The sequence below is a fragment of the Callithrix jacchus genome, chromosome 10 (genome assembly GCF_049354715.1).
Source record: "Callithrix jacchus isolate 240 chromosome 10, calJac240_pri, whole genome shotgun sequence".
Lineage (NCBI taxonomy): Eukaryota > Metazoa > Chordata > Mammalia > Primates > Cebidae > Callithrix > Callithrix jacchus.
The window spans coordinates 60525119-60551867 of record NC_133511.1 but is presented as its reverse complement, the minus strand read 5'-3'; the positions used below and the strand labels follow the sequence as shown (position 1 = coordinate 60551867).

The window sequence follows — 26749 nt, the reverse complement described above, 5'->3', positions numbered from 1 at the left end:
GGATTGTGCAGAAGAGAAGCCCCATTGCCTTCAGCTCCTCTCAGTAAGTGCTGTAGAAACACAAAGTATCCAGATGATGGTTATGACAATGTCCCATCAGCTAAAGATTAGTGAGGGCTCTCATGAACTGGGACCCGGGTCCACTGCAGAGACAGATGGAGATGGTTCAAGCTAACAACTTCCAGTGCAACACTGCATACACTATCTCTTTCGAGTTTCAAATACTTCTGCAAAAAAAAAAAAGGCAGAACAGATATTATTATCTTTGTTTTCTAAGGGAGGAAACTGAGGCTCAGAAACAGAGATGATTCACTGAAAATTACACATGCTATCAGTAGAAGAGCTGGAATTAGGACCTTAGTCTTGAGCTACAGGTTCAGAACCTTATTGCACTGCACTACATTGAGGAGATACAGTTATGCTTTCATGTTCCTTTTATGCCTAGCTGGGGTTTGGTCTGTTAAAATGACAAACCTTTAAACAATTCCTCTAACACAAATATTCTAAACACAAATCAAGGTTTCTGTAGCATCAGTGTCTGACTTAACTTCAGATAATGAGATTATCCCAGAGAAGAGTCACACATCCATAAGGCAGATCCATGTAATATCAGGCAGAGAGGTATAGAATGCAGCAAAGGGGCTTGCACCTCACTCACTATGAGCCATTGATAAGATCCAGGTCATGCATAGATTCCCAGCCTCTAAAGGACATTTTTACTGTAAGTGTGGGTTCTTGGGAAACTACAACCACCTTAGTATCTCTCATAAGTATCATTGGATCACTTTATGGTCCTGAGCCCTTTGAAAAGATCTTTAATAGGAGGCTCTGTGCTCCTGAACAGGGGCTTGCCACTCAGGAGCAGTCAGAAAAGACTTCATGCAGAAGAAGCTGCTGCTTCAAATGAGGTGTGAATGTGTAGGGGTTCCTCAGGAACATCGGGAATGGCTTAGTCCAACATCGGCATGTTTCAGATACAATTCACTTCAACTCAACAAACATTCATCAAATGTGTGTTTGTCAATGTTCTCAGGAAATTCTGACCCAGAGAAGTCAATATATTTTTACAATCGCCCAGTGTGCTCATAGCAGAGCCAGGTTTGCAAGACATGTCTCCTGACCCTTAGGGCTCACAGACGTCCTGGTATATCCCACCGGGCCACCTCCCTTCCTTGGAGCAAAACAGCACCAAAGGACCTTAATCACTATATTTTCCGTGTTGTTAATGCTAGTTGTAAAAATGCCTGACACTGAGATCTGTCATATTTCATGTGCAGGTGGAGTAGTGACTAAAGATCTATATTATCTTTGAGACTTTGTCTAAAAATTAGATGACTGAATTTGTTAGATTTGACTATGGTTTTGTGAGCCACAGTGAGATCACAATTTTATTTGACATGAATGAATACTGAAATAGCTTTTTAACCTCAGGCAAGACTAGTCTATCTAATCTTGCAGCTGCAATAGGCTGGTTCCTTCAACAAGAACCCAGAAAGAGGATTTGCCCAGTCATCAGCAGTACCTCCAAATTTGAGCACCTGTTCGTTGCATGACTCTTTGTATATGTCACCACATACAGAGCTCACAACAAATAGAGAATTGTTAATGTTTGATTTATATAGGAGAAAGCTGGAGCATAGAAATGTTTTTAGTAACTTGTCAAAGGTTATATAGCTAGTTAAGTATAGGAAGCGCAATTCATTCCAGGCTTGTCCAATTTCAAACCTCCTGTTGTGTTGTCAGAGAAAGAAGTTTTCAAAGAAAAGATATTTTAAAAAGAAGAATTTCAGATTTGAAAGGAACTTTATGGGCCAGGTGCAGTGGCTCACTCTTGTAATCCCAGCACTTTGGGAGGCCGAGGCGGGTGGATCATGAGGTCAGGAGTTCAAGACCACCTGGCTAAGAGACCGTGAAACCACGTCTCCACTAAAAATACAAAAATTAGCTGGATGTGGTGGCCTGCACCTGTAATCCCAGCTACTTGGGAGGCTGAGACAGAAGAATCACTTGAACCCAGGAGACAGGTTGCAGTGAGCTGAGATAGCACCATTGTATTCCAGCCTGGGCGACAGAGTGAGACTCCATCAAAAACAAAAATAAAAACAGAAAAAGAAAAAGAAAAAAAGAGAAAGGACTTTATGTTGTAGCTATATTGGGGATGATCATGGAGCTTTGTGGGCCTTAAATTAAAGAGGGTGTCAGAGAAACAAGAGAAGCTAGAGTTGAGATGAAAAAGGATTGGGACCAGGAGTCAGGCACGCTCTAGTGTCTTGCTGTTAAGGGTCGGGACCAAGGGCAGTTTATGTCATCACTGTCATCAATGTCACAGTGAGGTATGACTTTATATGCATCTCACTGCAAAACTTAAGAAGCCTTTCAATAGTATGCTTGGTTTTGGTGAACTGTGGATCAATAGGATCTTTTATACTTTGCTGGTGAGAATGTAAATTGGTATAATAATTTTGGAAAATAATTTGGCATTACTTCACAACATTTGATATTCATGATCTCAACCCCAGATATACCCAAGGGAAACATTTTTACATGTGTAACAGAAGACATGTTCAAGAATGTTCATAATAGTACTGTCTACAGTAGCAAAAAAAAATTGTATATGACCCAAATATCATCCCCAGGTCATAGGATAAATAAAATATGACATATTCATTCAGTGGAATATGTTGGAATGTTATACAACAGTCAAGTGAATAACTTATGATTATGTAAAATACAGTAAGAGCTATTAGCATGGGGGACAACCCATGTGTAGATATAGGTTTTCCATTAGGTTGGTTGCTGTAGTAATGGCCTTAAGGTGTCCGTGACTCTCTGTATCCACACCCTTGATATTCTTCTCCCACACTGGCTATGGGCTTGTTAAATGACTTGCTTTGACCAAGGGGTAGGAGCTAACATGATAGACGCTGACTTGGAATGTGCTTGCACATCAAGCTAGCTCTCTCTTGCCATTCCTAGGAACACTACAGTCATTGTCACGTGAATACACTTGAGCTAGCCTGGTAGAAAAACCTGGCCCCGCCACCTCTGTGATCCCACCTGACTATTAACCAATAGTCGACACCAACTTCCAGACAACTGTGAATGAGGCTATCTCAGACTATCCAGCCAAACCTGCCCAGACCAGAGGAATGACCCAGGTGAGCCCAGGTGAACTGCCAGCCCACAAAATCATGCCAGCCCAGTAAATCATTGTTATTTGAAGCCACTGAGTTTTGACTGATTATTATGTAGCAAAATCTCAACCAACGTCATTTTTTTGTTTAGAATGGTAACTTATTTTATAATAAACAAACAAATGAGAACCTTGTATAAACCAAGAAAGAGCATATATAAGGAATACAATTAATCCAATTATATGCACCTGAGGCTCATTTAAAAATCAATAACATCAAAAGCACATACTCATCTTTTAGCTTGATAATTACATCAAGCTGCAAAACAATCTCCCCAATTTAGAGTTATTTTGCTCCTTGTGGCAGATTGCTGATTGTCAACCCTTCTTCCAACCTTCATTTAATTCTATAACTAACTCCTCACAAATAAAACATAAGAGGAAGTGATGTGTACAGGGTCCAAGTCCTTTCAACAAAAGATCTTGTCCTGGACTCTTTTCTCATGTTTCCTTTCTATTTTCTGGAAATGGCAAGAACTGGAAAATCTTGTACAGTAATTTTGGGAAAAGGACACCTGCTTGCTAGCTTCGGTCCCTGCTGGATTTTTGGACACAGAGCAGGATGTCACTTTAGCTGTTACATGGGAGGGAAATCAATTTACCTGGCAGAAACACTGTAATTTGTATATCTTTGTTATAGTGCCTTCAATTTTTGCTCCAACTAATAAACTCTTCCATAGCAATCCCTACAATATGCTGCACTGATGTTTCTGATACAAAATTATGTTTTTCAAAACAATACAGGGAAAGCCTGTATTGCTTTCACTCACTGTAAAAACTTTAAACCAAACAGAAACATATGAAAAGGTTATAATTTCTGAGGATGTCAAACGATTTGAATTTTATTATTCCATATATATATATGGAGAGCACTCCATATTTGAGCCTTGTTGATTATATTTTTATTGGAGGTATCACATGATTTCACAACTTTGTTCATCTCATGTTACTCCTTGTGCATTTAGTTTTTTACATTTGTCTGTTCCATATGGGAAACACACACATGCACACACTCACACACACCTACTTCATATATATATATATATGGAATGATAAAATATATATATATACTTTTTTTTTTTTTGAGACTGAGTTTTGCTCGTTACCCAGGCTGGAGTGCAATGGCGTGATCTCGGCTCACCGCAACCTCCGCCTCCTGGGTTCAGGCAATTCTCCTGCCTCAGCCTCCTGAGTAGCTGGGATTACAGGCACGTGCCACCATGCCCAGCTAATTTTTTTTTTTTTGTATTTTTAGTAGAGACGGGGTTTCACCATGTTGACCAAGATGGTCTCGATCTGTTGACCTCGTGATCCACCCGCCTTGGCCTCCCAAAGTGCTGGGATTACAGGCTTGAACCATGGTGCCCGGCCCCATTCCATATTTTAATGCATCTAAAAGTACACGTGGTTATACTGATAAAATTGTACTCTACATTTTTCTGTAATCTGCTTTAGCTATTTAATGACATATTACAGATGTCTTTCCATGTCATCACAATATTATATAGTAGTCCACCCAGTGGATGTCGCATATTGTATTTTAAAGCCCTCTTATGCAATTGTTTTCAACTTTACTTTTTTGTAAAAAAAAATCAAAATTTTAAATTAACTTTCTTGTGCACTTATTCAAATTATTTTCTTCAGAAGAAAAATTTCTGGATGAAGGGGAATTTAATACATACAATATACATCTTATCTGGTGAAATGTTTTAAGGATTTCCCATTCTCTAAAAATAAACTCTGGACGCAATGGCTTGGCATATTCCAGCAGGGCTGTTCTTTAGGAAGCTCTCACTGACCTTTCTAACCTTACCTTCCACTCCCTAGAGCACTCCATATTTGAGCCTTGTTGATTATATTTTTATTGGAGGTATCACATGATTTCACAACTTTGTTCATCTCATGTTACTCCTTGTGCATTTAGTTTTTTACATTTGTCTGTTCCATATGGGAAACACACACATGCACACACTCACACACACCTACTTCATATGGTGATCTAACTTCTTTCTGTTCTTAAAAACATAGCCCAGTATTACCTGTTCCAGGAAGCCGTTCATCAAGGTTGTTGTCAGCCTATCACATCCCCTCCTCTTTCCTTCTGTAGCAGTTTTACCTACTTTTATCACATCCTGCCTTGCTATTTATTGTGTTTATTTATTTATTTTCCTGTGTAGACAATGTCATCCTGAGAGAAGAATGTACTTGTCTTTGAATTCTCCTTCTGAGAATGGTAGTTGGCACCTGGTAGGCATTCAAAAGAATGTACATACTCCTTGCTTTTTCTCAAGCATTCTGGATCATGTTGTCATCAAGATTTATTCCAGGTTCCTCTAAATAATATTTCCTATTTTGGAGTCTCACTGGTTCTCTTACTATCACCATAAGCTACTTTCTTGAGGTTGATAGACAGGTGGTCCCATGCTCCCCTCTTCTAGATATTCGTGTCTTTGTATGATCCTCTCCCCTTGAGTGAACAGAACCTGCGAATTGCTCCTAACCAATAGAACATAAAAAATATGAAATATTGCTTCCTTTACTAAGTTATATCATATAAAACTCCCTCTAATGATAGACTCATTTGCAATTCTGCCAACAACAGGAGGAGGCTCAAAGCAGATTCTTCCCTATTCAAGTCTGTGGATGACAATGAAGCTCGGCTAACACCTTGATTTTAGTCAAGTAGGCCCCTGAGCAGAGGCCACAGTTAAGCTGTTTCTGTAGTCCTGATCCATAACTATGAGATAATAAATGTATAATGTTTTAAGCTTCTATATTTGTAGCAAATTGTTATGTAGCATAGACAACACTGGGACTCCAATAGAAATATCTGAGATTTCAATAAACCCAGACGTCAAAACTATAATCCTTCCCAGTAAGTGACATGATTGTAGTCATATATTAAAAGCAGAAAATATAAAATTAGGCGGCAATAATATACAGAGAACCTCAACAGATGGTGCAAAAGTGTCAATACACAACAGTCTAGAAAACAGTGTGCTTTCTGAGGTTTGTCTGCTGGTCTACAGTCCTAATGATAATGGGAACTTTCTTCTACATGCATTGGCAACTGAAGCTCGACTCCTTCTTGCATATGTGGGAAGCATTTATATATTTAAAAAGGCCAAATGTTAGAACATTCTGCCTGTGTAGCTAGGCACAGGCATGAAGGTAGGAGTGAAGGAGGCTAGTAAGAACTAAATTTCAATAATTTAACAGAATTAAGGAATTATTACCAATGGATCAGAAAGTTATTAGAAGGGCCATAAGGATATATAGCTTCTTCCTGAATTAGGTCATTATATTAATATTAAAATCCCCACTTCATTGGTGTCAGTCAAAATGTGGTCAAAGATTGAATGCTTATGCTCTAAGGAGATATGTGACACTCTTTCATGGCAAGGATAGAAGCCAGTTAGGTTTCATCATGTATGCCAATGATAACTGATTTCTATTTACAGTTTGTATTGAATTAGGCTTCACAAGAAAGTAGGTTGTAGTAAATCAGCAATGTCTACCATTCGCAAGGGTGAGTGGCAGGGAGGTATGCATGGCCTCCCCTAGGTAGCTGATGAAATTGTGGACTTTGTGTTAAAATACATGGAGTTTTATGTTAAAATACATTGAGTCCTGACAATTATATTCACCAACTTGGTGATTTGGGTTGTGCCACTAAACTTCTCTGAGGCTTAGCTTTTCCAACTACTTGACCACCTTGAGTAGTCTGAGAATTATTAAGAGAGTGTATGTAGCAGTACCCAGCATAGTGTCAGGCCCCTATCTGATTTTTTTTAAAGTTTTTACTCATAATTGCCAAATTTGGAAGGAACCAAGATGTCCTTTAAGCAGATGAATGAATACATAATCTGGTAGATCCACATGATGAAACTCATTCAAAATTCACTAATAAAATTGAGCTAATAAGTCATGAAAAGACATAAAGGAAACTTAAATGCCTATTATTAGGTAAAAGAAGCCAATCTGAAAAGGCTACATCCTGTTTTATTTTACCTGTATGACACTCAGGAAGAGGCAAATCCCTGGAGACAGTAAAAAGATCAGTGGCTGCCAGGGATTAAGTGGGAGGGAGGGATGAACAGACAGAGCACAGAGGGTTTTTAGGGCAATGAAACTATTCCGTACAATATTACCGTGGCTCACATGCCATCATATATTTCTCAAAACCCATGGAATGTACAACACTAGGAGTAAACCCTAATGTAAATTATGGACCTCAGGTGGTAACGATGTTTCAACATAGGTCCACTGACTGTAACAAATGTATTCCTTGATAGAGGAAGGGGCTGTGTACAATGGGGTTAGGTGATACAAGGGGAAATCTCTGTACCCTCTCAGTTTTGCTGTGAACCAAAAAATTCTCTAAAAATAAAGTTTACTAATTTTTTAAAAGGTCAAATGATTTTGAACATTTGAATATTCATAAGCAAGTGGATGAATAAATCAACAGAGTTAAGCAATGAAAAGTGAATGTAAATTGCATTAGAGATAAGTTCTACATATCAGTGGACTGTGAGAAAGTAAATTTTGTGACTAGATAGAGATATTAGATCAGAAGAAAAAGGGAATCAAGTGAAAAACAGAGATAAATGTATCAGGAAGAGACAGCCCAAGTACTCAATGTCAGGAATGGGCTGCAGTTTGAATGACTAAAACACAAAGTGGGAGGTACCACCTCCGAGTTTACCTCTTTGTGTAACAGCCATGAGATTCACATTACTTAGAATATTATCTAGCGTGAAAAGGTGCCTGTTATCAGAACACTTCCACCATAGTGCCACCTGCAGGATAACCAACTTGTATAATTCCAAATTCAACATGAATAATGGTAAGATGTTCATTCTCAAAGTGATTAACTGGTGCAGCTTGCTATGGAAAAGAGTCAATAAGGAGGCAGAGATAAGTTGCCTTGTGGTATGTTTAGGCTGGGTGCCCACCCACATCTCACCTTGAATTATCATAATCCCCACATGTCAAAGACGGGGCCAGGTGGAGATAACTGAATCACTGAAGCACTTTCCCCCATTCTTTCTTGGGTTAGTGAATAAATCTTATGAGATCTGATGGTTTTATAAATGAGAGTTCCCCTGCACAAGTGCTCTTGCCTGCCACCATATAAGATGTGACTTTGCTCCTCCTTCACCTTCTGCCTAATTGTGAGGCCTCCCCAGCCATGTGGAACTGGGAATCCATTAAACCTCTTTCCCTTATAAATTCTCCAGTCTCAGGTATGTCTTTATTAGCACCATGAGAACAGATTACTATATCTGCTTCCGCTGAAAGGTAGGAAAACTCAGGAAGAGAAGTCCTCAGCTTTAAAAATAGGCATCCAACTCAGAATTCTGAGTGGGAGCCAATACTCAAGTCAGAGCAAGGACTAATGCTTGTAGGAGTTCAGGTTGTAAACTGTCTACTGAAGACAGAGGAACATTCGGCTTCTTGCTGGATGGCATCTTAAAGCTGGAAAGAGAATCAGAAACTACTACACAAAATCTTGCAATGTGAACACATGATAAACTTCTGGGCCCTTGCCCTGAATTGTGTGTGTAACTCAAGCTTCAAGGACAGAGATGGATAGTTAACTAAGTATACGGTATGCTATTCTATACGGGGTGCCGTGTGGTAAAGAAATGAACAATAAGTGATGGTAGCATAGAAAAGCATTTAATTTGAAATGTGTCAAAATCTAGCTATGCCATTTTGACTCATAAGAGAAAAGACTCTTGGTGACTTCTAGGCTTTCCCTGCCAATGAGTGCAGTGGGATTTAACAAACTCGTTGCCCAGTGAATTCAATAACATGCTCTGATTCAAGCTGAACCGATTCACATTTAAGCTGTATCACTTATTAGCATAACTTTGGGCACATCATCTGACCTCTCAGAAACTCATTTTAAAAAATGTTACATGTAAAATGGAACTAATAATAGTATCTACTTCATTAGTCATATCTTAGCAGAATAGCGTTGACTTAAATCCCACTTAACAGTGTGGGATGAGGATCACTTGAACCAGTGGCTATAAATACACTTTGAAAATGATGAAAAAATCTTCGATAAAATACTGGCAAGCAGATTGCAACAGCACATCAAAAAACTTATCCATCATGATCAAGTAGGATTTATCCCAGGGATGCAAGGCTGGTTCAACATACGCAAGTCTATAAACTCAATTCACCACATAAACAGAACCAAAACCAAAAACCACATGATTATCTCAATTGATGCAGAGAAGGCATTTGACAAAATTCAACAGCCCTTTATGCTAAAAACCCTCAATAAACTCAGTATCGATGGAATGTATCTCAAAATAATAAAAGCTATTTACGACAAACCAACAGCCAATATCATACTGAATGGGCAAAAACTGGAAGCATTCCCTTTGAAATCCGGCACTAGACAAGGATGCCCTCTTTCACCACTCCTATTCAGTATAGTACTGGAAGTTCTAGCCAGAGCAATCAGGCAAGAAAAAGAAATAAAGGGTATTCAAATAGGAAAGGAGGAAGCCAAATTGTCTCTATTGCCTCAGCCCAAAAACTCCTGAAACTGATAACCAACTTCAGCAAAGTCTCAGGATACAAAATCAATGTGCAAAAATCACAAGCATTCCTATACACCGATAACAGACTTAAGAGAGCCAAATCAAGAATGAACTGCCATTCACAATTGCTACAAAGAGAATAAAATACCTAGGAATACCACTCACAAGGAACGTAAGGGACCTCTTCAAGGAGAACTACAAACCACTGCTCAATGAAATAAGAGAGGACACAAACAGATGGAGAAACATTTCTTGTTTATGGTTAGGAAGAATTAATATCATGAAAATGGCTATACTGCCCAAAGTAATTTACAGAATCAACGCTATCCCCATCAAGCTACCATTGACTTTCTTCACAGAACTGGAAAAAACCACCATGAACTTCATATGGAACCAAAAGAGAGCCTGCATAGCCAAGTCAATTCTAAGCAAAAAGAACACAGCGGGGGCACCACACTACCAGATTTCAAACTATACTACAAGGCTACAGTAATCAAAACAGCATGGTACTGATACCAAAACAGAGATATAGACCAATGGAACAAAACAGAGACATCGGAGGCAACACAACATATCTACCACCATACAATCTTTGATAAACCTGACAAAAGCAATGGGAAAAGAATTCCCTGTTTAATAAATGATGTTAGAAAAACTGGCTAGCCATGTGCAGAAAGCAGAAACTGGACCCCTTCCTGACACCTTACACTAAAATTAACTCCAGATGGATTAAAGACTTAAACATAAGACCTGGCACCATAAAAACCCTAGAGGAAAATCTAGGCAAAAGCACTCAGGACATAGGAGTAGGCAAGGACTTCATGACCAAAACACCAAAAGCATTGGCAACAAAAGCCAAAATAGACAAATGGGACCTAATCAAACTCCACAGCTTCTGCACGGCAAAAGAAACAGTCACTGGAGTGAATCGGCAACCAACAGAATGGGAAAAAAATTTTGCAGTCTACCCATCTGACAAAGGGCTGATATCCAGAATTTACAAAGAACTCAAATAGATTTACAGGAAAAAAACAAACAAGCCCATTCAAAAATGGGCAAAAGATATGAACAGACACTTTACAAAAGAAGACCTACATGAGGCTAACAAACATATGAAAAAATGCTCATCATCACTGTTCATTAGAGAGATGCAAATCAAAACCACATTGAGATACCATCTCACGCCATTTAGAATGGTGATCATTAAAAAATCTGGAGACAACAGATGCTGGAGAGGATGTGGAGAAATAGGAACACTTTTACATTGTTGGTGGGAGTGTAAATTAGTTCAACCATTGTGGAAGACAGTGTGGTGATTCCTCAAGGCCTTAGAAATAGAAATTCCATTTGACCCAGCAATCCCTTTTCTGGGTATATATCCAAAGGACTATAAATCGTTCTACTATAAGGACACATGCACATGAATGTTCATTGTAGCACTGTTTACAATAACAAAGACCTGGAACCAACCCAAATGCCCATCGATGATAGACTGGACTGGGAAAATGTGGCACATATACACCATGGAATATTATGCAGCAATTAAAAATGACAAGTTCGTGTCATTTGTAGGGACATGGATGAATCTGGAGAACATCATTCTCAGCAAACTGACACAAGAACAGAAAATGAAATACCGCATATTCTCACTCATAGGTGGGTGATGAAAAATGAGAACACATGGACACAGGGAAGGGAGCACTACACACTGGGGTCTATTGGGGGGAAGAGGGGAGGGACAGTGGTGGGGGGGAGCTGGGGAGTGATCGCCTGGGAAGAAATGCCAAATGTGGGTGAAGGGGAGGAAGGCAGCAAAACACACTGCCATGTGTGTACCTATGCAACTGTCTTGCATGTTCTGCACATGTACCCCAAAACCTAAAATGCAAATAAAAAATAAATAAATAAATAAATAGTTGTAAAAATAAAAAAAAGAAAATGGTGAAGCCAGAGACAAATATAAATTATTGATGCTACTATTTTTATTTAATTTTCAATACAACTGATTAGAATTTCTGATCTTTAAAAGCAAAGAGAAAAGTTTTATTTCTGTCATTTCTCTCTTTTTTAAATAAAATTATGATATATAGTACCATGACCTGGATATGGAGTCTGTTTAGTAAAAGTCTTGGAATGAGGGATGACTTCTCTTTTCTCCATCACCTCTCTGAGATCAATAGGGCTTAACAGATTGAGGATGGTTAACAGACAGAAGCTAATTTCACCTCGTACTTTAACATACAGATACAATCTAATGTTCTTGCTCAAGAGGGAAAACATTGTTGCAATCTACATATTTGAAAATTGCTTCTCTTCAAACGTATATGTATATGTATTTGTATATACACGATGTGTGTTTGTATATGCGTTTGTGTATAAAATCCTAATATCTTCTCTACAGAGCTCTCTAGTTATAAAATTGATCAAAGTTACATTAAACTAGATGTAGTCTCAAACAGAGCCAAGCTGTATAGCTCTGCAACTAGATCAAACTATATGTGTTTGATATAAGCCTCTTTGTATTAATTTTGCCAACATATTTCTTCATATTATATGCAGGGAATGTATTTCTTAATTTGCCAGTCAATTAAAATGTGCTTTGATAAAGAGTAAAAAAGAGTCAGCATTATCTCTGAGGACAAATGTGTATTCCTTAATGTAACAGTCTATTTAAAATATGGTTTGATTAATGCCAAATCCTCAGAAGGTAGGTTTAAGGGAAAAACAGCCAGGGTTATCAAACTAGAAATTCTTGTCAAAAAAGATCAGTTCCCATTTCATTTCAACCATTTATCTTTGTAGTTGGTAAGGTTTTCATACTTTAACAAGATTTTATAAATGAAGTTCTTTTGATATCCTTTCAAAAGATGCTTAATAAAGTAGTGGAACCAACATTTTTTTTTTTTTTTTTTTTTTTTTTTTTTTTTTTTTTTTTTTTTTTTTTTTTTATCCACTGTTCATGGTAACTGGGAATGGTTTGCAGAGAATAGGAAAATTGCTTCTCTTCAAACATGCTCAGTAGGGATGAATGGTTAAATTCAATTTTTTCATTTCATTTAAACACAAATCTCTCCCTTCCCTCAGACTTGCCTTTCACAAATCTGAGCCAAGTCTATGAAGAGCAATAAACAAAAAAACAATGAGACATTATTTTAGGTTGTAGGGAATCTATTACAGTGGAAAAATGCTGAATTCTGAATCTGAAAACCTGAGATAAAATTTCTACCTTCATGTTGTAATTGGGTCCTTGGGAAAGTTACTTAAGCACTGGAAGTTTAATGATAACTGTCTCAAATTTTCTATCCACAAAGTGAAGGATAATAAAATCTCCCCTTCTTGTTTCACAGGCTTGTATGTGAAATTCAAAGAAGATCATTATTCACATTATTGTTAACATTTCTGAGTGCTTCATCTGAATAAAAAATAAATGCAACATATGTAGTGTATATTAGAGACCCACTCATAAACACAATAGCCCTATAAGAAATGTTCTATCTCAATTTTGTGGTCAAGGAAACAGAGTTTCAGAGAAGTTAATAGACTGGCCCAAGGTTAAAAGTCAATAAACAATACAGCCAGGATCAGAATTCAAGCAAATACTGAAGTCTGTGCAGTTAACCATTACACAATACTATCTTCCATGGTCATAGACATACTTGCACTTAGGAAATCATAAAACACTAGGCAAATGCATATGAATTACTATTTACAATTAAAGTCGGAACGTAGAATGAGATAAAGTAACTGTCAATGTGACTGCTATTTCATAAGAGCTTCATAGGTGATATTTAGTACAATGTCAGTGGTGATCTTGATTTTTATTATTGTTAAAACTTCAGGGCCAAGTGAGGTGGCTTATGCCTGTAAGCCCAGCACTTTGGAAGGCCGAGGCAGGTGCATCACCTGAGGTCAGGAGTTCAAGACCAGCCTGAACAACATGGTGAAAACCTGTCTTTACTAAAAGTAAAAAATTAGCCAGGTATGGTGGCAGGCACCTGTAATCCCAGCTACTAGGGAGACTGAGGCAGAATTGCTTGAACCTAGGAGGTGGAGGTTGCTGTGAGCCAACATTGCACCACTGACTCCAGCCTGGGTGACAGAGCAAGACTCTGTCTCAAAAACAAAACAAAACAAAACAACAAAACAAAAAAACTTCAAAGAAGAGAAACTACTCTGCCAGTCTCCACCACATAAGGTAGAGTGAGGTATGTAGTCAATCTTCTTACCTCAGTGGTATCTTTACTGTCCTTTCCCCCATCCCAGCACATGCAAATTCTGCTAATTTATGCCCTAGGTTGGTACATAACTTAGAAAAAAATCTCTCTAATGTATTTCACAAATATTTGTTGTATATCTATTATGATCTATTTCCTTATCCATTGTGTAAAAACTCTACATTAGAAGGCAGAATAAGCTAAAGCTATTATGAAGCTATAAGCTGAGTATCTTATGGGAGTTCAGAGGAAGAGCCAAGAGCCTTAAAGGAAGTGACAGATATCCCTTGGAAAAGAAGATGGTGAGAATATTATAAATTATGAACTAGTACAAGCAAAGGTGAGAAGAACAAAGAAAAAGGGTGTATATGAGCTGAGGGTATATGTGTTAGACGGGCTTGTGTTCTAGGCCATCAGGTGTGCACCAGCATAACTGGGAAGTGGTACATGGAAGGATGTGATAGAAGAGGCAAGTACCTTCACAGAAGATTCTGGGCAAAAAGAGATCAGTAAGACCAGCCTATGCAGCTCAAAATGCTAGTGCCCTCATCTATGTACTTAAAGTGTTCTATAAAGTACTATCAGGAGAACACCTGATACGTCCCTGAAATAAGTCTAATCGCAAAAGGACAATAAATCCACTAATGTTCTGAAACGGCAGTACTCTCTTTAACCTACACTCTCCCACTCTCCACTCAGGAGCACAGTCAAAAGGTATTCCTGGTGCATCTGGAATCCTCAGAGCCAGTAAGACCATGGCCACTTTCTTGGTGTCTAAGGGCTACTTTGTTTTTAAGCCAAACTCCAAAAAGAGAAAGATCTCTGTGCCAATAGAGAACTATTTTAACAAAGGGAAAAATGGGTTCAATAACAGTAAGCTTCAATTCAAAACTTATCAGTTGATATGGCAGCAGATGAAATCTGAAAATGAGTGACTACAAGAGGAATTAAATAAAATCTTGTTTGACAATCTAATTGAATTTCTGCAAAATCTCATTTGGGATTCCAGAAGAATTCAAGAGACTTGGGCTGTCAAGTAAAACTCAGAGAAATTCCAAGTGCTACTTTCGTTCTTGGTGTGAATGTCACAGATCATGATTTAACATTCAGAAGTCTAACAGAGGCCCTACAGAATAATGTCACACCATATGTAGCCTTATTGCAAGCTAAAGACTGTGCAGATCTGAAACATTTTTTGCAAAATTTGGTCTCACAGTTGATGCACTGTTGTGGAGATACAGAATCCAAAGCGGGGAAAGTGTGTAGGTCACCCAGAGAAAGGCACATTATTCAATGGGTTCACTTTCCAGTTGGTATATGACTGTCACACAGAAGACAGACACAAACATACCAAGCAAAAAGAGGACTACTTCTAGCCAGTGGCAGTCTCCTTCTGTGTGGTTATCTTAAAGGATATGGAAAGCCTTTTTTTCACTCTCTTTTTTTTTTTTTTAAGGAGAGAAGGAAAGAAAAAAAGGAGTGAAGGAGAGGAAGAAAGAGAAAGAAAAAGAGGAAGAGAAAACAGAAATGTTGCTTCATTCTAAAAAATGGGGATTAATAATGGCCAATCAATATTTCATTTAAACCTATGAGTACGTGTGATGTGGTATTGACAAGAATGTATATTTTGTATATTTAAAGTGGAGAGCTCTATAAATATTTATTAAGTTTACTTGTTCTGGATCTGAGTTCGAGTCCTGGATATCCTTATTAATTTTCTGTTTCGTTGAGTCTAAGTCTCTTTATAGGTCTTATGTATCTGGGTGTTAGGATTGTTAGCTCTTATTGTTGCACTGATCCTTTTACTACTATATCTTTGTTGCTTTAAAATCTATTTTATCAGATGCAAGAATTGCAACTCCTGCTTTTTATTTATTTATTTATGTTTGCTCTCCATTTGGTTGGTAAATATTTCTCCATCCCTTTGTTTTGAGTCTTTGTGTATCCTTGCATGTGAAATGGGTCTGGATGTAGCATACCATTGGGTTTTGGCTGTATCTTTTGATTGGGGGATTTAGTCATTTTAAATTTAGGATTACTGCCATTTGATGTTAACTGGCTGTTTTATCCACTCGTTGATGTAAATTCTTCTTTATGTTGATGCTCTTTACTTTTTGGTATATTTTTAGAAAGGCTCATACTGGTTGTTCCTTTCTATGTGCAATGCTTCTTTCAGAAGGTCTTGTAAAGCAGGCCTGGTGGTAATAAAATCTCTGAGTTCTTGCTTGCTCATAAAAGATTTTATTTTTCCTTCAGTTGTGAAGCTTAGTTTGGCTGGATATGAAATTCTGGGCTGAAAGTTCTGTTCTTTAAGGATGTTGAATATTGGCCCCCACTCTCTTCTGGCTTGTAGGGTTTCTGCTGAGAGATCTGCTGTTAGTCTGATGGGTTTCCCTTTGTGGGTAACCTGACCTTTCTCTCTGGCTGCCCTTAGTATTTTCTCCTTCGTTTCAACCCTGGTGAATCTAACAATTATGTGCCTTGGGGTTGCTCTTCTTGAGGAATATCTTTGTGGTGTTATCTGTATTACTTGGGGTTGAATATTGTCCTGCTTTGCTAGGTTGGGAAAGTTTTCCTGAATAATATCCTGAAGGGTATTTTCTAGCTTGGATTCATTCTCTCCGTCGCATTCAGGTACACCTATCAAACGTGAATTTGGTCTTTTCACACAGTCCCATATTTCCTGGAGACTTTGATCAATCCTTTTTATCCTTTTTTCTCTATTCTTGTCTTCTCGTTTTATTTCATTAAGTTGGTCTTTGACCTCTGATATCCTTTCTTCTGATTGATCAATTAGAGTGTTTAAACCGGTGCATACTTCTTGGCATTCCCATATTGTATTCTTCAGTTCCATTAATTCACTTCTATTCATCTCTAAATTGTCTATTCTCATTAGGATTTCATCAAACCTTTTTTCAAAGTTCTTAGTTTCTTTACATTGGGCTACAACATGTTCTTTTAACTCACGGAAGTTTCTTATTATCCATCTTCTGAAGCCTGATTCTGTTCATGGAATGCATTCGTTCTCCATCAAGCCTTGTTCCCTTGATGATGAGGGACTGTGATCCTCTTTAGAGGGAGAGGCATTCTGATTTTGAGTATTCTCAGCTTTTTTATGCTGGTTTCTTTCCATCACTGTAAATTTATACACCTGTCATCTTTGTAATTACCAACTTTCAAATTAGGTTTCTGAGTGGATGTCCAAGTTGATAATTCCCAGGGCTGAAATATGAGCAACCCACTGTGCCGGCCAAAACAGCGGAGTTAAGACTGATGGTGCTTTTCTGCCTGGGTATCTCCAGTCTGGCTTCCTTCTTGAGTCCATAATAGGTGACTCTGCCTTTCCGGAGCTCCAAACGTCAGTCAGAAGGGCAATGAGTCCCATTTACTCTGCACCAAGAGCTGCCGCGCCAAGGTGCTGGCAAAACCGCTATGCTGGCCACAAGAGTCGTGCTGGCAACCCGTGGGGCTCCTCCACTGGGAATCTTCTGGTCCGTGAGTGACAAAAATTTGTCTGAAAGTGTGGTGCCCTCCTTCTCTGTGCTTTCACTGGGAGCTGCAATCCCGAGATGTTAGCAATCAGCCATCTTGGATCGTTTTTCTCGGAAAGCTTTGCCACAAAATTACTGCAAGACTTCATAATTATCAGCAGTCAACATCTGCATGAATTTCCACTAATACTCATTTTTGTAATGCTGCATCTTCTATTATCATCCACTGATTGCTTCCTCATGCAGTATCATCTCTATTGTGCATAGAACCGTTCCAGGCTTGCAAGGAGCTCCTGACTATGGTACTTGATAAACTACTACTTACAACTCAGTTTCCCTTTAAAATAAATTAAAAAGTATTACAGGTTCTGCCCAACATCTTTTTGTGTCATGATTTCTCAATTCAAAACTTTATTAAAGGACTTCAGCTTTCTCTATTTGAGCATTTCTATTCCCAGCCCTTAAGTGTCCTCTACTATAATCTTCCAGAAGCCCAGAAAGAATAAATTTTTTATCAAGTAATCAATGTGAAAACATCTGCCCTCTTCCATCTTTTAGGAGGTACATGGAAAAGCAAGCTTCAGAAAAGCAAGTTGTGCTCTTGACTAATGAGAGATGTTTGAAGGAGGAAACACAATTATTACTAGAAAATCTGCCTGTTTATAATATGAATTACTTCCTGACCTTGAGATGTCTTCATAAATTTACCTCTTCTCTTCCCAAGTATCCACTAGGTCGACAGATCAGAGAGTTGTACTGTACATGTTTAGAAAAGAACATATGGAATTCAGAGGAGTATGCATCAGTCTTGCAGCTGCTGAGGATGTTAGCAAAGGATGAAATGATGACCATACTTGAGAAATGTTTCAAAGTTTTTAAGTCTTGTTGTGAAAAGCACCTTAGTAGCACAGAGAAGAGAATAGAGGAGTTCCTGGCCCTGTTTCAGAGCCTCAGTGGAATCAAAGAGGAAGAAGATGATTCTGGGTCACAGCCAAAGGGGCTTCAGAAGCCAGACCTCTATAATCTTCAGAAGTCCTTACTAGAAATGAAGGAGTTAAGAAGAAGTAAGAAGCGAACCTGATTTGAAGTACTCAGAGAAAATGTGAACTTCATTGACTGTCTAGTGAGAGAATACCTTCTACCTCCTGAGACACAGCCTCTACATAAGGCAGTGTATTTCAGCACTGCCCATGCCCTTCATGAGCATTCAAATGCTGCTCCGCGAATTGCCCTCCATACTGCATGCAACAATCCTATTATCTAAAGGATGAAGCACTAAAAAGTGAAAAAGATTGCATTCCAAATATTGCCCCAGATATCTGTGTAGCATGTAAACTGTACCTAGAATGTAGCAGGCTGATCAACCTTGTGGACTGATCAGAATCTTTTACAACAGTTGTGATAGCTCCTGAAAGAATGGATGCAAATTCTGCAACCTCAGAAGAAATGAATGAAATTATCCATGCTTGGTTTATTAGAGCTGTTTCTGAAATAGAACTTTTAGGATTTATAAAACCTAGGAAGAAGACTGACCATGTGGCAAGGCTAACATGGGGAGGCTGCTAGAAAGAGCGAATCCAGAACTATAACATTTAGCTCAAGAGAGAAAGGTAACCAGTCATATTTACATACACTAGAGGAGCCTGTTTCGGGGATAAATATATAATCCTCATGTGATGTTTAACCAGAAGAGTACATTGCTAACCCCAATCAAGCATATGTCAAAACACTTGTGGAGTACATTAGAATTCAACAAATAATACATAACTCAAACTGCTCATATATGTTACTGTACTTTCCACAAAGTCATTACTAAATTGTGAGTAAATTACTCTTCAACTCATGATATACAAATGTAATAAATTCCATTATCCAAGAGTAAAAGTTTAAAAAAAAAACGGTATTCCTTTTGACTTACCAGTACCTGAAGAATATTTTCAGAATGAACATGGTTAAGGTACCCTTGCTGATTACAAAATAGCCAGTTCTTTATCAGAGATGGAGTCTTCTCTTAGTCAGTGGTTTAGGTTGGATAACTGCATATTATTTCAACTTAATCTTTTATTTCAGTGACGGTCCTGCCAAATTTCACGTTGGCATGACCAAAACTTCAGGCTAGGGCTTGAGATGAATGCTGTGCTTCTGAGCTGCCATAGTCAGAAACTCCATAGTTTGTGAAGAAAACCTGGAATGAACTCAGCTGGCAGAGCTTTTTTTTTTTTAAAGCCTACCATTGAACACTTTTTTTTTAAATTGTACTTTGGATTCTGGGGCATATGTGCAGATCATATAGGATTGTTGCATAGGTACACACATGGCAATGTGGTTTGCTGCCTCCATCCCCCTGTCACCTACATCTGGCATTTCTCCCCATGTGCTGGCAGAGCTTTTAACAACACATTCAGAGTGAGTTCAGCTTGCCCTCGCATGGTGGCAACAGCTCAGCAGTGCTAATAGGAGTAATAACTCACATTTGTCTGTAAGAAAATAGAACTAGAAGTCATAGACAGAAAATAATCAAGGTGGAAGGAGCTAACTTCAGCCTCCCTCTTTTTTTCACAATCTCGTGAGTATTCCATATTTTAAGGAAAGCTACTCTTTCAGAAGAAGGGAAGACGATAGTGTCCCAACCACTGTGTGCCAAGCATTGTGCAGAAACTTTCCCATGAAAGTTCCCTTTTAATCTTCATATCTAGGTAAGTTAACTTAATCCCATTTTACAGATTACATTGTATGAGTCTCCGAAGGCTAAAAGACTTGCCCCTGGTCACATGATTAGTAGGTGATAGAGTAAGCTTCCAAATCCAGCATATGTCATAGTACATACTGTGTTAACTGACCTGCAAAGCACTAAGTCACTGCCTTGAACAAAGTATTTCTGAGATGTAGCTTCAGATATAGTTTCCATGCCTTCTTAGCCCCTTACCATATAAGTGTGGATAATTCTATTCAATAAGGTATTGATTAGCTTTTATGTGGCAGGTATACTAGATAACAGAGGTACAATGTTGTATGATGTTATAGACTGGTGTTACATGCTCCAAAGTTTACATGTTAAAATCATAACCCCCAATGTGACAGTATAAGAAGCTGAGACCTTTGGGTGGTGATGAGAATAGAGACTGCAGAAATGCGATTGGTGCCCTTACAAAAGAGACCCAGAGAGTTTCCTCATTTCTTCTGCTACAAGAGGACACAGAGAGAAGATTGCCATCAATGAACCAGGAAGTTGGCCCTCACCAGAAACTGAATATCTAGTGCCTTTATCTTAGACTTCTCAGCCTCCAGAACCGTGATAAATAAATGCTTGCTACGTGCTTGCTGTTTAAGCTTCCCAGTCCATGGTATTTTTGTTATAGCAACTTGAATGGACTAAGGACAGATGAGGACCCTTTTTGCCCCCACTTACTTTGTTATTTCTTTGACATATATTTAGCCTGTATCTGCCAAGTCCTGAACTTAGGTTCTTAGAGCACAATAATGAAACGGCCACAATTGCTGGACTGGCTTATAGTTCAATGAGGCTCACTGCCTTTGGAGATGGTGATTATAACCTCTGGCTGGTGATACATACTCTTCATTTCTGGTTGAGGTGAGGGATTTTTACTTACTGATATACTTTTTCATTTATTTAATCACACATTTATAAGACATCTGTAATGAAATGAAATCTAAACAAAGAAAACAAAATGAATTTAGTTGATCTTCTGATCAAAGATCTTTCCAAAATCTATGCTTTTATCTGAACTAGTGCTCAAGGGCCATGCTTAAGAAATAATTTTCAGTGAGAGTGCATTCACTCACTGATTCTATTTCTTAGGGAGTTTTTTTCCTATGAAGAAAACCTGTCTCAAAATGGTAGTCAGTTATTGACCAAATAATACATTTATCTACCTTTTCTGCTAGAAGTTTTCTTTTTTTCTTCTTTTTTTTTTTTTTTTTTTTTTTTTTTGAGACAGAGTCTCACTCTGTTACCAGGCTCCAAGCTGGAGTGCAGTGAGGCAATCTTGGCTCACTGCAACCTCCACTTCCTAGGTTCAAGCAATTCTCCTGCCTCAACCTCCGAGTAGCTGGGACCACAGGTGCTTGCCACCATGCCCACCTAATTTTTGTATTTTTTAGTAGAGATAGGGTTTCACCCTGATCTCAATCTCAAAAAATCTCTTGACCTCGTAATCCACCCACCTCGCCTCCCAAAGTGCTGGGATGACAGACTTGAGCCACTGCCCCTGGCCTCTGCTATAAGTTTTCTAAAAACACCATTGAGAATATAGAATCCGAGCAACGAGAAGTTAAACCCAAATCAAATTAATAATATTTTTTAAAAATTTAACAAGGCCATCAGTGGCATAGAAACACAACATATAATGCATTATATATTTACAAAGTAAGAGTCAATGTTAAGGGTGGATAAGATGGCTCTTCACATAAATAGCATGTTTATCTAATCAGCATGTACGAGTGTCTCTCCTATGAAACCATACTATACATTTTCAATTCAGACATTATACTTAGCGGAGTAGAAAAATGATTATGGAAAAGGGTTTAATATCTTTCGAATAAATAGGTTCTGGTAAACTTATCAAAGAGAAAAAGATTTGGGGATGGTTTACAGATTACTTTTACAACCTGATGATGAATTTCTTGGAGTCCTCTACCTGCTATGAACAATAATAACAATCATTATCTTGGCTGTTTAAAAGTACCACGTTATTAAAAGGAAAGTCACTAGAGGTGGAAGTGTTGACCTGGAAGGGACACAAGGAAACTTTCTGGTTTGATAGAAATGTTCTGGAGGTTATGCATATGAATTAATTCGTCAAAAATGATGGGACTATGTTTTTAAGTTCTGTGCCTTTCACTCTATGTAAATTATAACTCAATAAAAGACCAAGTAAAAATTTAAAAATTAACTGTGGTAAAAGAAAAGACTTCTTGCTTTTTCTCAAAATCCTGGCTTGTGCCTTGTTTAGACCCTCTGTCTCACATTATGCAAAGGCATCTCAGGAAATCGAACATCAGCCTGTGGCTTGCTCTGGACTGTGGGCTGATGTCTTATGCTATGGCCACATTTTACTGCTGAGTTGGCAGAATATAGAACTGATTGTGTGCAGATGTGCTCATGTGCACACACGTGTGGTCATGCGCACAAACGTGTGTGTGTTCACATTGTGTATATGCACCTGAATGTGTTCCATTCCTTTTATGAGCCCAATTACTCCTTCTACCTAAAGGGAATAGTAATATTGGCTCTGTCTTACTAAGAAAACCTGTGATTTGGTTCAGTGAGATTGCAAATTTGAAAGAGCTTTCAAAACTCTTAACACGGATGATCGTGTTCAAATTATTTTTTACTGATTCAAAAACAGATGTGTTGTGAGGAGGGTGTAAATAAGGAGTTATGTGTCCCTAAATTACGTATTAACTTTCTTCCCCTCAAAATTCCCAGGGTTTATCTTTCTCAGCTAACGCTTCAGCAGGTAATGCAATTTATGGCTGCTGCTCCTTTCTTCATAATCAGTCAAAAAAGGTGTCCTATTATCTCCTGAGCAGCACATACTTATTGACTGCCTACAATATGCTATTTTTACAGAGACTCCAGAGACACAGTATTCCCCCCAGGTCGGTGGTACAGCTAGGTTCCTGAGCAAACTAAGCTAAAGATCAACCTTACTGAGATCAGTTGTGTGGCCACTTTCCTCTTACCTCAAGTGTCTTTTCTGTACCAAGCGTGTGTCTTCAACCTGGATGAGTCCCTCACTTATGGAAACTGAAATAATTTCCAAGGCCTTTGTCTTCAAAACTTGATCTCAATCTGCTGAAAGGGGTGGAGTGGATGTTTTTCAAACAAATAATGCATTGGGGCTCTTATTCCAGTGCCTCGGAAGTATTTGAGTTGCTAGGATATGGGGAGTCATGATTGGAATATCCATTCCAATGGCAAACTTTCCTTCCATGAAGATTTTCTGTAAAGAATTTGCTTCTGTATACCTTTACAACTATAAAAGTTTGAGTTGGGTACTTGAAAATTTAGCAAACCTACTCTCAAGGGTAATCAGAAGAGAGTAAAATAAGGATTGGAAATACCCAAGAGAGTCAATATAGAGCTAGAACCAAAGTGTTTTTATTTTTATTTATTATTATTATTTTTTAAATAAAGCCTTGGGATGGCCGGGTGTGGTGGCTCACGACTGTAATCCCAGCACCTTGGGAGGCCGAGGTGGGCGGATCATGAGATCAAGAGATTGAGACCATCCTGGCCAACGTAGTGAAACCCTGTCTCTACTAAAATATAAAAATTAGCTGGGTGTGGTGGTGTGCGTCTGTAGTCCCAGCTTCTGGGGAGCCTGAGGCAGGAGAATTGCTTGAACCTGAGGTTGCAGTGAGCAGAGATCGCGCCACTACACCCCGGCCTGGCGCCTGGCGACAGAGCGAGACTCTGTCTATAAATAAATAAATAAATAAATAAATAAATAAATAAAAATAAAGCCTTGGGTAAGATTAAAAAAAAAAAAAGTAGAAGCCTCTGTGTGCTGGGAGAGAGAGCCCTAAGGCTAAGTATAAAAGCTTTGACCAGAACTTCTCAGTAGCCAAGTTCACAATACAACCTTGGTATCTGAAGTATGCTCAGCTACTTACCAGTCACCCAGAACTTTTTCCATCCCAAATATTCACAGTTCCTATGTGTCTTTGAAATTCTGAAATATTCTAATTATAAAAACAGAAAGACATTACCATTATGTGAAGGGAAGACACAAAAACAAATGCCTCTTAACCTTCATCATGCTCACAAAACAAATGTACAAGGCTATCCCAGAGGCTGCAGGGAGCTGAAACCCTGAAACTTCTAAGAGATAGTAAATGAAAATTAATTGCATAGAGGCCATTCTAATTTAGCATGCATAAAACATAGTATGTCTATATTGAATGTTCTGTCTTTACTGTTAAATTTTAGTAAACATAAAAATTAAGTTTTTCCTAGTTTTACTCCTAATCGCCTTGCTACTAAGTCTTTATTTTTTATAATGTCTTAAATTCTTGAAATATAAACCATTCTTCCGTGACATTTTTCAGAAACCTAATCCTAATGGTTAGAAAGTAAGGATTATATTATATTATAAAATGTGTTATTATTGTGGTTGTGTGGGCAGAAATGAGAATTACATATTGTGATAAATATGGGAGCAATTATAGCTTAAAGTCTTCCTAAGCCTCAGTTTCCTTATCTGTGAAATCTGTGCATGTGAGGGAAGGTGACAGATTTAGTAAAAGCCTCTTCCACCCCTAACTTCTCAGTCTATTCACATTTCTCACAACTCTTAAGTACAAGCAAGCAACTTCATAGACAAGAATGCTAGTTCTTTCTCATTAAGATTACATTTACATTTAGAAAGTGTGAAGTTTAGGAAAAAATAATTGCTAGAAAAACAGAAAAAGCAATGATATTTTTATGTCACTTCATTTACTTCCTTTTTATGAAATAAAATAATTCTAAATTTATTAGCAAGACATTCATGATTCCCATTATATTTCTCTAAATTCCTTTTCTAATCCCATTTGTCCACTCATCCTGCAACAGGCAACTAACTCACTTGTTCAAGTAATATACTGGGGATTGTCCCCACCAGTTACTTGTGTATTTTCTCTTCCCATCTAGGAAAGCCCTTTCTTCTATCTGCTTATAGAAATGGTACCCATCCTTTATGGTTGAAGATCAAACACTTTTTTAATTGGATCTTTCTAATTAGACCAATCTTCCTTCTCTTTCAATCTCTAAGCATCTTAGAAGCACAGCCTATTAATGTTGAAGGGTTTGTTTTATTAGTTTTTACATTAAAGTAAAAATATCATATATAGAAGTCTCTGTTTATCCCCCCAGGGGATATGTTCCAAGAATGCCAGTGAATGCCTAAAACCATAAATAGTACTAAATCCTATTTATAAATGTTTCCCATATATACATACCTATGATAAAGTTTAGTTTATAAATTAGGCACAGTAGGAAATTAACAAAAATAGCTAATAATAAAGTAGGACAAATGCAACAATATATTGCAATAGCAGTTATGTGAATGTGGCCTCTCCCACTCTCTATCAACGTATCTTACTATACTATACTCAGCTATTTTAAGACCATGGTTGACCATGGGTAACTGAAACCACTGAAAGTGAAATTGTAGATAACGGGCTACTATACTTTCTTCTTACATTAAGAGCCTTTCAGGGTAAAATTCAGGTCTTCTTGTTTGTACTTCTTTATACTTACACTTCATCCAAGTATTTAGCAAAATGCTTTAACATTGTCTTAAAAATAGTACCAGAGTAAGGTCAGGAATTTTGAGTTCCAGTTTTAGGCCCTTTATCAACTAATTATGCAGTCATACACATATTATTTAAACTCTATTAACCTCAATCATCTCATGAAATATAAGGATAAAAACAGCCACTCAACATAGAGAATTAAATGCCAAGGGCTTTTAAAATTCTAAAATACTATATTACTTTAAGAATGAAAGTTATTAATGTTGTTCTTATAATTTTATTATTATGGTAGTCACTCAATGACTACTAAATGTGTCTTTAAAAATCAAAAAGCAAAAATAAGTAGATAATAAATGTCATGTTTGAATTCAGTTATAAGAGAATGGAAAGACTATACTCATTTATTTTTTCTCTCTCCCCAAACTCTATTAAAATAAAGTTAAAGGAAATTTTTAATAGTTAAAAAAGCAACATTACAAGAGAAAAATGAGGAGACAAGAGCAGACGAGGGATTTCTATGAACTTTTGGAAATTTGAAAGTGGATGAAGGAGTAAAAACTGGCATAGCAGAGCAGGTAACATTATACCCTCTAAACCTGGAGAAGGATATGTCAAGGAGAAACAGAGGATGTTCCCTAGGATCCCAGGAAAGACTCGCAGCTTATGGCACCTAGGGAGGTGTCAATGAAGGAGGGATGAAAATGACACTACTGTGTGCAGAGTAGTTTTTCTTCATATCCCCTCTGTCTTCCGTATTCCGGTGGTCAGACATTATTTCATTCCTATTCTCTTCTCCCTCCATTCCTCCATTTCCAGGAGACCACAGGTTTATACACTAAGAAGCTGAACCTGAGAGGTTCTAGACTTGAGTGCACCAGGTACAGCGGAGGATGGAGGTCAGATGTGAGACCAAAAATAAAGGGAGGAGAAGTGAATGTCTGCATTTTGCATAGTAATGGTAGTGCTCCCAGCTTCCTTTCTTTCCCTGCTCCTAAATGCAAGAAATAAGGTAATGCCTCTCTGGAAAAA

The 26749-nt window shown here is 37.9% G+C and overlaps 1 protein-coding gene and 2 pseudogenes across 5 annotated transcripts in view; 2 read left to right on the top strand and 1 right to left on the bottom strand.

Annotated features, from left to right (window-relative positions):
• TENM4 (teneurin transmembrane protein 4) overlaps nucleotides 1–26749 on the bottom strand; it is a 3204727-nt gene that overhangs the window by 1381959 nt on the left and 1796019 nt on the right. The window lies entirely within an intron of this gene.
• On the top strand, nucleotides 14723–15377 carry LOC144577914 (origin recognition complex subunit 3 pseudogene; annotated as a pseudogene).
• Nucleotides 17415–21148, top strand: LOC118145667 (origin recognition complex subunit 3 pseudogene; annotated as a pseudogene). The gene has a single exon (XR_013522880.1). The product of XR_013522880.1 is annotated as an origin recognition complex subunit 3 pseudogene (transcript).